The sequence below is a fragment of the Coffea arabica genome, chromosome 1e (assembly GCF_036785885.1).
Source record: "Coffea arabica cultivar ET-39 chromosome 1e, Coffea Arabica ET-39 HiFi, whole genome shotgun sequence".
NCBI classification, from domain to species: Eukaryota; Viridiplantae; Streptophyta; class Magnoliopsida; order Gentianales; family Rubiaceae; genus Coffea; species Coffea arabica.
The window spans coordinates 25,581,069-25,595,148 of NC_092311.1; the positions used below are offsets into that span (position 1 = coordinate 25,581,069).

Sequence of the window (14,080 nt, forward strand, 5' to 3'; positions counted from 1 at the left end):
TTCATATTTCGATGGTAAACTATTTCATTGATCTAATCATTAATTACTTTGAATTCTAGTATTGTAACTAAGTGTTTTGAAATAAAAGTGTAAAGATAATTTCTATGTAATAAATAATATAATTGTGCCAATATTAAATTATTCGGTTTCGCTATACTAAATTAATATTTCTTGAGTTAGATTAATTCTATTACTTTAAAATAAATTCTTTGATTTCCGATAACTAGTTTTAATCGTTAATAATGTTAAATGTTAATAGGAATTTCCGCGTTAAGATGAAAACCAATGAATTTTAGATAAATATGATTCTAATATACTAAACATACTTAATGCGTGAAAATTCGATAAATATATCCTTATCTTTCTTTGTTTTCGCAATAAGTGCGTAAAAATACTTTTATGTGCAAATTGACACCTTGGATTTAATTATTATTTCACTTGACTTTATATTACTAAATCAATAAATTTCGAGTTAGACTAACCCTATTTCTTGAGAAATAATAATTGGAAATTCTAATAATTAATTTAATCGCTAAATAATATAAGAATTACTAGGAACCTTAATATTCAAGTTTAATCGATAATTATTCGATAAAAAAATGGTTTAGGTATATTAGGGTATAATTAGGCGTTCAAATCGCACTTGGGGATAATTTTTAGAATTAAGTCGGAATTCAGAAATTAAGTTGAGATTAAGGAGCGAAGTGAAAAGACTAAAATAACCTTACCTTACTCTCCATGCAAACCAAACAAGACGTCTGACTGCAAATCAAATCACGCAGCTATTACCAAATCTGTACGCAAACCACTCTTACACGCAAACCATTCTTATAAACAGCGGCACCATAAAACCACCCTATCAATCACTATATTTCACATTTCATTCCACAACCACAAGACACAATACCATTCTTTCGGTTTCACTGACACAAACCGCAAGTGTTAATTCTTTCTCTGCACAAGCAACTCCTCGGACAGAAGCTTCAGCACCGCACCATTCAACCAATCAAAATTCACTACCAACTTCACACTCAACCGTAAACCACTCCTCTCCACAAACCGCGACTCCACCTTCATTCTTTCTCTTCACCTCTACACTCCACACCACCGCACTTCACTTCACTCTCTTCACTTCGCACCAGCCATCCAAGAGCTTCTACAATTTTTCTTTCCTGCTGCTGTCCGTAAGGTCGAGGGACATAAGGGAAGCCGTGAGTGAATCCTTCATCCAGCTTCCACTTCCATCGGCTGCACCCAGTTTTCCAGCCGTAACAACCACCCCAGCTCCACCATCTGCTCAGCCAAGACAACCCAAACTGGAACTCGACCTGCACGTGAAGCCGAGAGAGAGAGGGAGCAGAAATTTTTCAGATTTTCGTGTGTGATCTTAGATTGCTTTGAGGTAAATTTTCTGGACTAAAAATGGATGATCAGAGGTAGTTATGCCAGCCGTGACCTTGCATGTGTTAACTTGAGTAATCAGATGATGAAACCAAAGCTGTGGAAAATTTTGTTTTGAGATGAAATGCTTTAGTCGAGAGCCTGCCTTGATTATTGCAGCTCCATTTGTGTTTTTCTGTGGCATCTAAACACTTAAGTGCCTTTAGCTGAGTGAAGACTTGAAGATTTAGATCCTGCATGTTGAATTGTGCCTACGGATGAGATGTTTAAGAAAAGAATTTCTGATATGTGCTAGCATAGGAGCTGCCGTGAACTTTAGCTTGAATTTTGCAGCTGTTGGTTGAGTTAAATTTTGAACTGGAATTATTAAATAGCTAGACGAGTTTTTGCATGATTAATTTGGGTGTTTAAAACCAGATTTTAACCAAGGAAAAGTTGGATTTTTGAACACATAGTTGCTGGAAAGTTTCTGGATAGCCGTGAGGTGTGAACGGAAATTTCAAATTTGTTTTCTTTTGGAATTTTAACCTATTTTTGGATTTTCCTTGGATTAAAATGGTTTAGTGATACAGGGAAGTTGTAGGTTTTAAGTGGTATAAGTTGTTTAGCAATAAATATTTGCTAAATTGAAGTTGGAACCAGAAATGTTGGGTTACATGCTGGAAATTTCTTATGTGATCGTCAAAGGGTGAGTTGGAACCTTAACTTGACTTTTGAAATGTTCCTTGAATCATGATGGAAGGAAATGCTTGGAAAATGTTGTTTTGAAGTTCTATATGAGGTGTATAGATGGTTTGAATAAAAACATTTTGGTGTTAAAGGAGAAAAAGGAATTTTCACAAGTGAAAAATTGAAATTCCAGATTTTCGGATATTCCATGACCAGTCTCAATAAAATGTTGATATCTTGGTGTAGGAAAATCCGTTTAAGGCGCCGTCAGTGGCGTTTGAAACTAGAATCATAGGCCTTTGTCCTGTAGAAATTTCGTATTTTTCCTCCATGTGTACTACTGTCTGTGAATTTTTAAAGTGGACTGTTTTGCATGAATGTCCTGTTTCTTTGTGAAATAGAAATTGGGTTTTGGATTGAGATTTTAGCCTACTTGTGGTTTAAATTCTTGATTAAATTGTGGTTGGGAGTAATTGATTTTGTCAAGGGCTAATGATTGATGAAGCCCTTGGCCATTTGAATGATTTTATAAGTACTACAGGGTGACGAAAGTTAATTGCTGGAATGTCTTGGAGGCTTTACTTTTATTTTTAATTGTTTATGATGGGTTTGCTGAAACCAAGTGCTAATGATTGATGAAGGCTTGGTTGACTATTTTATTTTATTCAGAGGTGCACTTGTTGAAATCTAGGGCTAATGATTGACGAAGCCCTAGTAATTTGCTATGTGATTTTTGCCATATTTTGATCCATGTTATGACTTCGAAACGGAATCGGAGCGGTGGAAGTTGTATCGACCTTGAGAAATCGAGTAACGGTGATCAAATCAATCAAAAATATTTTTCCAGCTAGTATTATATTATAAAACTCCATATCTAGTGTTTTGCCTAAGACTTTCCAACTCGATAATTTCCTTTAGCTCAAACTAGCCTTGATAGCTATAGTAAATAAGTTCTATAGCTTTTGGAAACACTAAGTCGTATTTTAATTCCTTTTCTTTCTTTAAGCTTTGTAATTGGATAGTTAACTATAGGAAAAGTTCCGAAATACGAGTTTTAATAATTTAGCGAAAAGCCTGGGAAACTTGCTCGGCAAGAAACCCTATTTTAGGAAAAATAGTTTTTAAGGATAATTTTTGCAAAAGCCGTAACTTTAGAGAAATGTTCAAAGTAACTTTCTAACATTGATATTGAGAGGTTGTCGACTTATTTCAAGAAAATAATACTAGTTATATTTTTTTTTAGAAAAATAGCTCAAGAAAAACTATAAGAAATATCTCTTCTACTTTTGTCAAGTTTTAACCTAGGGAACTCTTGATTTTTCTAAGGGAAAGTGAACTAGTAGTATATTAAATATACCTCAATGACTATAAGCTTAAAAACTGAGTAGAAACTTATAGTTTCAAAATTTTGGTTTTAGGGTTTTTCGAGGACGCGGAATTCGATCCCCAACTTGATATCTGAACTCCACTCTTGGTGAGTGTCCCTGCTTGTTCTATGCCTACTTGATTAAAGTGCTTTCTTGACTTGATATGTGATAATTAGAAAAATGGTTTTCTGATCCATCGAAGTGGGCAGTGTGTACTTTACCGCACTAGCTCCTTCGAGTGGTGGCTTGCTTGAAATATTTTCGTGAATATCCTGCTTGCACTATCTACATGCTGGACGCAACGTCGCTGGGTGAATCCCTCGACTAGTCTATAATAACCTCATGCTGGACGCCACGTCGCTGGGTGAATCCCTCGACTAGTCTATAATAACCTCATGCTGGACGCCACGTCGCTGGGTGAATCCCTCGACTAGTCTATACTAACCTCATGCTGGACGCAACGTCGTTGGGTGAATCGCTCGACTAGTCTATAAAAATAATAATAATAATAATGAATCTACATGGACTTTAGATAGTGAAAGTTGATGGAGGGTCAACTGCGGGTAATTTTGATCAAGCGAGGAAAATGGCTCCTGAGAGCCCCTGTATCCTACCATGTGCTGTTATACGCTTTCCTACTTGTGAATATAAGTTTGAAGCTATTATTTGCTATTCGTTTATATGATTGCATGTCTGGGCACCACTGAGCTTTAGCTCACTCCACGTTTATTTGTTTTCCTTACAGGATGGGAAGTTTGAAAGCATTTGAGCAGCTTATATTTCCTATGAATGTACTTGAACAACTTGAATTTAAATTTCGGTTTGTAATGAATTCTACGTTAAGCACTGTACCTTTTATTTTTGGTTGCCACTTGAAGCTGGAAAAGTGTAACCCTAAGTCTGGTATCCGGCTTGTATGAACGTAATTGTGTGGTATGGCTTTAATCCTTGTAAGTAACGCACGAAGTGTTTAAGAGCCGTCGATTGGCTATCTTATAAATGTTGTTATCTTTGAAGTTAAATGAGGATTTAGTTTATTCTTCGGAAGGATTTGGGCTAGATTGCTTGTGTGAGTCCTGGCGAGAGCTAGGCAGACGGCCCGCCAACCCTCTGGTTCGCCTTAGGGGAAAGTGGGGTCGTCACAGGTGGTATCAGAGCTCTTATCGAGCTCAAACCGGGAAAAGGTTCTCGGACTGTGGGAATTGGCTTGTTAAGTGTGGAACAAAAGTCTATAGTTGGGGATATTAGATATGTATGTTGGGTAGGAATCTCAAATGTAGGTGATTCATGCATGGGACTGGCCAGTCTGAGTTGTGAATCATCTTATTTTCGGATTCTTGTACCCGAGTACCAAATATTACATTTAATGGAGTATTGGCAATTGAAAAGAATTCAGTATATCGTATTATGATGTGACTAGAAATCATGATTAAGTTTGGAAAAGTAGAACCGAAAGCAACAAGTTTAGCTTTTGAAAGTTAAAAGGGGAAGAGCCAATAGTGAGACCTTGAAGATTAGTGCCAATTCTGCTTTTGAGGTGAATTTGCCATGTGAGGTGAGTTCTCGACGACATTGTGGCTCCTTAAGTTTTATTGGAGGATTATTTGGGGCTAATGTTCAAAAGGATAAAGATAACTAGTTGCTAGGATACTAGAAAAGCCAATGTATGAAATGTTTGAGATCATTTAGGACACTTAAGAGCCACTGATGTACTTAAGTAATGATCATATTATTTGATTCGATATTAGACGTAGTAGATCTACAATTCACTAAGGAAATTTGATTAGTGTTACTAAGGGAATCCAGTGGGATTGTCCAAGACTAAACTAATGAAGGTTAAGTTGAATCTAAACTAAGGGTTAGGCCATTAGCTATGTGGTTATAATAATTTGTGTATTATTGTATTGTTTCCTTTCATGCTTATAAAGATTGAAGTTTGAGTTATGTATGAAAATATTGAATGTATTCGTGAATTATCTAGCTTTTGAAGTTGTATGAATTTGGTATGCAATGTGACTTATATTGTGAGTATATAATTTGATGATTACGTGTTTAATTTTTGTAAACGCTGTAATAATTATTAGTCCCGGAAATTAAATAATTACTAACCTGAGTGAAATTTTGGTAACCAAAGTGGTGTATAGAACTATGAAAAAAAAAAAAAAAAAAGTAAACCGACCTATCTCTTGAGAAAGTAAGAATTTTGAGGACAAAATTCATTTTTAGGAGGGGAGGATGTGAGAACCCTGAAAATAGACATATAAATATCAGTGCATATTTTATTTGCATTTTAATTCTTTAATAAATTTTAGCACGAAGTCCAATTGTTTTTAAATAAGTTTGTAGAATTAAACGTTATGTGCAAAATAAAAGAATTGTGCTAAACTACTAAACTTCTTAGTTTTGTTACATTAACTTCATATTTCGATGGTAAACTATTTCATTGATCTAATCATTAATTACTTTGAATTCTAGTATTGTAACTAAGTGTTTTGAAATAAAAGTGTAAAGATAATTTCTATGTAATAAATAATATAATTGTGCCAATATTAAATTATTCGGTTTTGCTATACTAAATTAATATTTCTTGAGTTAGATTAATTCTATTACTTTAAAATAAATTCTTTGATTTCCGATAACTAGTTTTAATCGTTAATGATGTACTTGTTTAATTCAAGAGATTAAACTCAAATCTCTTCCAAAACAACTTGTAGTTTGCCTTTAAAACTTAAAGTACATGATATAACACCATAAAACTATAATTTAAAGATTACATATCTCTCTTGTAAGAAGCTTGAACCACCAAAACAATCCACCAAAATGAAAGCTTCAAGCTTGAAACAAACACTAGGGTTGGAGGAAAGTTTCTCAACTAACTCAAGATCCTTCTCTTTGGGTTTTTGCTCTTGATCAACTAGGGTTAGAAAGTAAGAAAATGGAGTTCTCTCTCTCCCTTGGCAAGCTTCAAGGTGGCCGGCCACAATAAGAAAAGAAAAAAGGCCAAGTCTAGTTTAAATTGTCTTCTAACCTTTGGTCTAACAAAATACTTGGCTATGGTTTTGCCACATAGCCCACTTCTTGTCCAAAACTTCTCTTAATTCTTTGACTGATGATGTTTCAACCCTTCCAAATGTACCAATGCCTATTTAACACCTCTAATCTCTCATATAAAGTCTCTACCACAAATAAAAGCCACTTGGTAAAATGTAATTGGTGAATTATTTAAAAACCAACTCAAGAAAATGTTTTACTTCAAGTAAAAGGAAATGAAATGTAATGCATGGAAAATGTTGTAACACATGTAGAATATAATGCAAGGGCATATAATAAGTGATTTAAATCCTAGGGTAAGGCAAGTAATTTGGAAAAATTGTGTTTTAAAGTGAGGGTTCTCACATACCCAATATACATATCTAATGTCCCCAACAATAGACATTTGTTCCACACTTAACAAGCCAATCCCCACAGTCCGAGAACCCTCTCCTGGTATGAGCTCGATAAGAGCTCTGAAACCATCTGTGACGACCCCACCTCCCCCTAGAGCGTACCCCAGGGTTTAGGGGACCGTTTGCCCAACTCTCGCCAGGACTCGCTCACTTTATAACTTCAAAAGTAAAGGCAACTATAGTTCCAAACTTCAAATGTACATTGATGTTTAAGTTAAGCTCCAAGGCTTATATATTCCCAAATATCTCAAAATATTTAATATTTCAGATACATTCACCCCTAATCGAGCACTAGCGCGAGTATAATCGCAGAAATTCAAAAACTAGACTATGCTAGCCTGTCCCAGCCTCACGCCCTCGCTCGTAACCCCTGTAAGGAAAACAAATGTAACGGAATAGAGTAAGCTAAAACTCAGTGAGATTCCAAAATATCATGCAGACCCAAATAGCAAGTTGGTCATTATGTAAGACTTGCAATATCAAAGTAGCGAGCATAAAAGTTTATAAAAGTGAGCAATAACATTTCAAATAGCAAATCTCAAAATGACCGAATGTAAAGTTTTTAAAAAGAAACAATAACACTACAAGTAATAATCATTTCAAAGTATAAGGATACGGATGGTTCTCAAGATCCAAATTCCCTTTGCTTCACCAGAGCTTGATCAAGTAATAGTTGACAATCCGTCAACTTTCAAGTAAAGTAACCGGTCCAGTAGAGCACCACTTAACTACAATCTCCGTCCACCATTCAAACCCCCCTATCAGGTCCGAAATCCTAAAATAAACACTAGTGGTAATACTCGAGTATACCGATTAGTCGAGGAGATAACACTCCACTCAATAAAACAAGAAACCCAGGGTTCGTTATCTAATCGACCAAACCCTTGCCGACTCGACTCGAATAACTAGCTACAGGGTTTCTGGAATCCCAGAGAGTGCGCACATCATGCACAAGTATATCAAATCAATTGCAACAAATAAACAAGTATATATCACATTAGGTCAAGTACGATAAAGTACACCCTTGCCCAACAAAACCAAGCAAATCTTATCCGATCACGTTGGTAAAGAATTTAAATCAAGCATCAAGTTCAATCATGTATTTGGAAGCACTCACCAAAGACTTAGTACTTGTCAAAATTACGTTCGGGTACAACTCCTTGGTTGGTGTCCAAATATGTGATAAAATATCATTTAAGAGTTTAAAATCCACTAGGGTTCGAAACATAAGAGTTTCGCTTCAAGAAAATCAAGTAAATGAAACTTGTTTAAATAGTAGTCATATGGCTTATCAACTCCAGAAAAATCATGCTCGCTCTTTTAGTTTCGATTAAGAAGCGATTAAAACTTTTGAATTCTCTCTTGGTATGAAAAATCGAGAAAATCATATTTTTTAGGGTCGTTACTTTTACTTCTTATAGGGTACAAGTTTCGGCAAAAAATTCAACTTATGTATCTCTACTAACGGTAACTTGACTACCATAGACAATTCAAGTTCATTTCGACCTCAAATCGTCGCTCAAGTTTCAACTTTACTCGCTTATCCTTCGAGCAAAAAGTTGGGCAGCATGCCCTTTGTATTTATCCGTTTTCCCATCCAAGTACAACTTGGATTCACAAGCCAACAAACCTCCAATCCAACCACAAGTGATAACCAACAACATACATCTATTCTGTGACGACCCCACATCCCCCTAAGGCATACCCCAGGGTTCGGCGGACCACCTGCCCAGCTCTCGGCAGGACTCGTTCATTCACTTCAAATAAAATAGTTTACAACCTCAAGAGTAAATGAAATAACGGTTCCCAAGCTTGGAACACACAAGTACATTCCTTTCTATTCCAAACATTCATACAATCCCAAATGTAACAAAAGATTTGAGTTCCAGATACATTCAACCCTAACCGAGCACTAGCGCGAGTACAATCACAAAAATTTAAAAACTAGACTATGCTAGCCTGTACCAGTCTCACGCCCTCGCTCGTACCCCCTGTAAGGAAAACAAATTTAACGGAATAGAGTGAGTTAAAGCTTAGTGAGGTTCCAAATAGCAAGTTGACCAGTATTTAAAAGTGCAAGTATCAAAATAGCAAAGTAGTGAGCATAACAAGTCAAGAATTGGACCCAAGTAACAAGTTGGCCATATGTAAAACTTGAACTCTTAAAATAAGCGAGAGTAAAAGTTTTTAAAAGGAAACAATAGCACGACAAGTAATAATCATTTCAAAGTATAAGGATACGGATGGCTCTCAAGAGCCAAATTCCCGTTGCTTCACCAGAACTTGATCAAGTAGTAGTTGACACTCCATCAACTTTCAAGTTGAGTAACCAGTCCAGTAGAGCACCACTTAACTACAATCTCCGTCCGCCATTCAAACCCCCTACTGGGCCCAAAATCCTCAATAAACACGGGTGGCAATACTCGAGTATACCAATTAGTCGAGGAGATAACACTCCACTCGACAAAACAAGAGACCCAGGGTTCATTACCTAATCGACCAAACCCTTGCCGGCTCGACTCAATTAATTAGCCACAGGGTTTCTGGAATTCTAGGGAGTTCGCGTATCATACACAAGTATCTCAAGTCAATTGCAACAGATAAACAAGTATATATCACATTAGGGCAAGTGCGATAAAGTACACCCTTTCCCGACCATACCAATCAAATATCAAGTATTTAAATCAAGTATCAAGTTCAATCATGTATTTGGAAGCACTCACCAAAGACTTAGTGCTTGTCAAAATCACACTCAGGTACAACTCCTTGGTTGGAGTCCAAATCTGCGATAAAATATCCTTTACGAGTTTAAAATCCACTAGGGCTCGAAACATAGGAGTTTCGCTTCAAGAAAATCAAGTAAATGAATCTTGTTTGAGTAGTAGCATATGGCTTATCAAACTCGAGAAAATTCATGCTCGCTCTTTTAGTTTCGATAAAGAAGTGATTCATACTTTTGAAGTCGCACTTGGTATAAAAGATCAAGAAAATCATATTTTCAAGGGTTACTACTTTTATTTTTTTCAAGGGCACGAGTCCCGGCAAAATTTCAGCTTATATAAATCTACTAAAGAAAACTCGAATACCTTAGACGATCCAAGTTCAATTCGACCCCAAATCCTCGCGCAAGTTGCGAGTACATACGCCTAACTCTCGAGTGACAATTTGGGCAGCGTGCCCTTTCTATTTAGCTATTTTTCAGCCACTTAAGGGCTTCATTTCTTTCCTCAACTTTGCCCAAATTCAACATATAAGCAAGCTTGACAAGATAGCTCTTCCACTAGGCTTAATATCATCCAAAAACAAGTCAATTCTAGCAATGAAACCATCAAGATCAAAGCTGGAAACCAGTTTTAAAGAAGAAATTATAAATGGCAGATTTGTCATCCTTCAGTATTTTGGTCATAATTGCAGCTAGGTATATCGGATCAAGGTAAATTTTATGGTGTTTCGAAGTTAAGACATAGACCTACATTTATTATGAAGACCTCCAAAGCCAAATCATGCATTTTCATGGTCAAAAATTGAAATCTCAGAGAAAACAGAAAGCTGTCGGTTAAACAGGGCATTTGGGCAGTCAGGGGTATAAAACTAACTCAAATCCCTATAACTTTCATGTTTTGAGCAAGAACTGATTTGGCCTTTATCATGGACGAATATGCAGTTCAAGTTGATTCCAAAAACAAGGCAAAACCGATCAAATGCTAGAAATTCAACTTTTAACTCTACAAAGTCACAATCAAGCCCATAATCACTTCACAAGTTCCATTTCCTAGTTTAATAACACCATTTACTAGGTAACTGTGACAGCCCCACCTTTCCCTAAGGCGAACCAAAGGGTTCGGCGGACCGCCTGCCCAGCTCTCGCCGGGACTCAGTCGTTCACTTCAGTCCTCAATTAAAATCGAAATAAAACATAGGAATAAGTATAACGACAATCCAAAGCTTAACGCAAAACTTATGTACATTAGAGTACAAATATCAAATATACAAAGGTTCTCAATTCTTCATACATCCAACCCGTGCCAAGCACTAGGGCGAGAACCATTACAAAAGAAAACCAAGAAACTAGTCTAGGCTAGTCGATCCAAAACTCCCGTCCTGGCTCGCCTTCCCTGTTAAGGAAAACAAAACTAAAGGGATGAGCTAAAAGCTCAGTGAGGTTCCGAACACATAACCAAACAATCAATCCAATACATTAAACATAGAGTATCAATAATTCAAGAAACATTTACAATGGAAAGCGATAATAACACATTCATTAAAAGGATACGGGCTCACAGGGAGCCATGCTTTCGTTCGTTCATTTGTTCTCCTGACATTTCCCCTTATTCCTCCAATTGTTTGAAAATGCATTTTTGTAAGTAAAACCCTCGTTCGTTCGTTCGTTTCATTTCATTCACCCCCTCCTGGACGTTGGCCAGGCTCCACCAACCTACAAGGTAATACTCGAGTATACCAACGTTCACACCCAGGGTCACCATATCGCCCGACCGAGTCCGCTTTGGCTCGAGTCGATCGGTAATGAAGGGCAGGGCCCAGTTCAGCCAAACGGCTTACATTCATGCGCAACTAATGTAGCAATCATTAAATCATTGAAAATTTCACGTTTCATTTAGGTCGAGCGCGGTAAAGTACATGCTCGCCTAGAAAACTCGTTTTGGAAATCCTTGAAAGCACTTAACACATTATCAAACAAGAACACAAGTCATAAAGTCAAGAAAAATATAGTAAACAAGGAACACTCACCTATTTAAGCAAAATAATGTCCAAGGTATCCTCCCGTATAACACTCTCAATCGCCAAGAAACCCTAATAATAGCCATGAGAAAATATTACAGTTAAACCCCTCTAAAGTTTAAGGGAACCCAAGAAAATCCGAATAACTACTAGTACAAAATATAAGTATAGTTTTGGAAGTGAAAAGAGTACATTTAAACCAAAGGCTATGAGTAAAATATTTGTAAAACTTATGCTTGCTCGTAAAACTTTGAAATCTCCATTTAAGTCGAAGTGACAAAGAAAACGTACTCCGAGCAGTCTTTATTTTATTTCTCAAGGGTATAAGTTCGGCCAAGTCCTTACTTAAAAGAAGGTGCAAACATCCTAGATGGTTCAAGTGATATTCACTCTTAACCCTTACTCAAGTTGCAAGTATAATTCTCTAGTTCTCGAGCATAAATTTGGGCAGCACGCCCTTTGTGTTTACCTAATTTTCCAGCCATTTATGGCTTCATTATTTTCCTCAGCCAATCCCAAAGTTATACACAATATAAATTCATCACAATAGCCATTCAATAGGCTCAAAGTCATATGAGTACAAAATCAAGTTAACAACATGTGCGGAAATGAGCTTTAGTAAAAGACAGATTTGATGGGTTTTGCGTAACGGACACATCCAAAGCTACGCTTATCGGATTGGGATGTAATTTATACCGTTTCGAAGCTAAGACAGAGGGATACAATTTTGATGAAGACCACTTAGTTCAAATTCCAGTGTAACCTAGTCAAATTCCCAATTCCCAGAACCAAGTTCCAACTAATCGGCTAATTAACTGTACTACCTTTAAATGGCCATATCGCAGGCTACCAAAGTCCGTTTAATGCGTTGTTAGAGGCGTTGAAAACCTAAGACAAAACCCTACAACTTTAATGAAGACCACTTAGTCCAGTTCTCACCCTAACTAGGTCAAATGTACCAAAACAAATCCAGATTTTCCAGTTCGAAATTCACTGCAGAAATCAACTAGCAGTCCTGCTTTATTCACTCATATCTCAGCACACACAACTCCAATTCAGGTAATTCCAAAGCCATTTGAAATCTAAGATATAAGGCTATAATTCTTAAGAAGACATCATCAACCAATTCGGTAATATTCCTGGTCAAACCAACCACTTACAGTGGCTGATTTTCATTTTCGGACAGAAACAGGACAGCAGGGGTATTTCGGTCTTTTAACAGGATACATTGCTCCGATTGAGCTGAAATTTTTCAGGCACCTATAAATCATCATTCTATACAACTTTCATGTTTTATGAAAAGTCTAATTCGGCCTCTATCATGATGAAACAAAAACGGGCAGAATGGTGTTTTGTGAGAATTTAAACCTGGAATTAGAACTTTGTTGCTAGAATTTCATGTTTGTTAGGTTTAAATCATCAAAACCTCCAACTAGCAACTTCATAACATCAAGTAAAAGATATATGATCATAATCAAAGCTGAAAATGAAACCCTAGCTAATCATCCCCCCAACTCCAACAAAACCTCACTAATTAACCGTTGTAACTCAAAATTAAAAGCTTCTAGCCATATTTAACCAAAATTGGGAAAAAGAAAAGGGTGAAAAGCCATGATACCTTCCTAGGATGCTTGTAGGAGAAGACCACAATCTTTCCTTCAAAATCTTGCCATACAAAGCTCTAATCTTCCCTAAAGAGTAGTTTTGGTGAAGTGATTCACAAGATTTATGGTTGGAGTTTAAGATTAGGCAAGAAATTTAGTTGATGAAGATGAAGTTTCTCTCCCCTTTTTCTCTCTCTATTTTCAGCCAAGGTGGTGAAGAAATGGAGAAGATTTGGTTAAATTCTTGTTTTATGATGATTGATACAAATTAGTCAAAGCTCCTTCCAATAAGGGCTTGACATGTGTCCTTTCTAGAGTTTTCTTCCTTCTTCCTTTGGCCCACCATGGTGACTCATGTATAAGATATTTTGAGGGTTAATTAGTCAAAATAAAATGAGGAGATTAAAGAAATAAAGTAGGGTTTAATCGGTGCATTCACTCGGTAACGAACGGTACACGTCAGTTCTAACCGTTTTTCTTAAATTACACGTACTAGGGTTTTTACTTCCTATTCACTAACTTTATATCATAGCTTCTAATCACATATTATTTCTCACCTAAAAGTCACTCTTAAGCACCAAATTTGATCCTTACTCCATACCGGGTAATTACACTACGGGTACACGAAAAATCCTATTTCACTTCGAATTGAAATCGGAAAGGAAAACCCTAATTTCCTATGATCATTGGCACTTTTTCTAGGGTGATTGAGTAGTAAAATGGTATAGAATAGTATTTTCCAAATAAAAGGAAATTTTCAAGAAATATATAAGGAATTTGCAAGTCCTTACAGTAACCAATAATAATCAAAGCTGAAAAATGCAAACCCTAACTAAACATTCCACTACACCAT

General features: G+C 36.4%; 1 long non-coding RNA gene across 1 annotated transcript; it reads left to right on the plus strand.

Annotated features, from left to right (window-relative positions):
* The first annotated feature begins 3,495 nt into the window (after positions 1-3,495).
* LOC113688988 (uncharacterized) lies at positions 3,496-4,459 on the plus strand. The gene is made up of 2 exons (XR_003448157.2): positions 3,496-3,544; positions 4,183-4,459. It is a non-coding gene; the product is annotated as an uncharacterized lncRNA (long non-coding RNA).
* Positions 4,460-14,080: the final 9,621 nt, after the last annotated feature.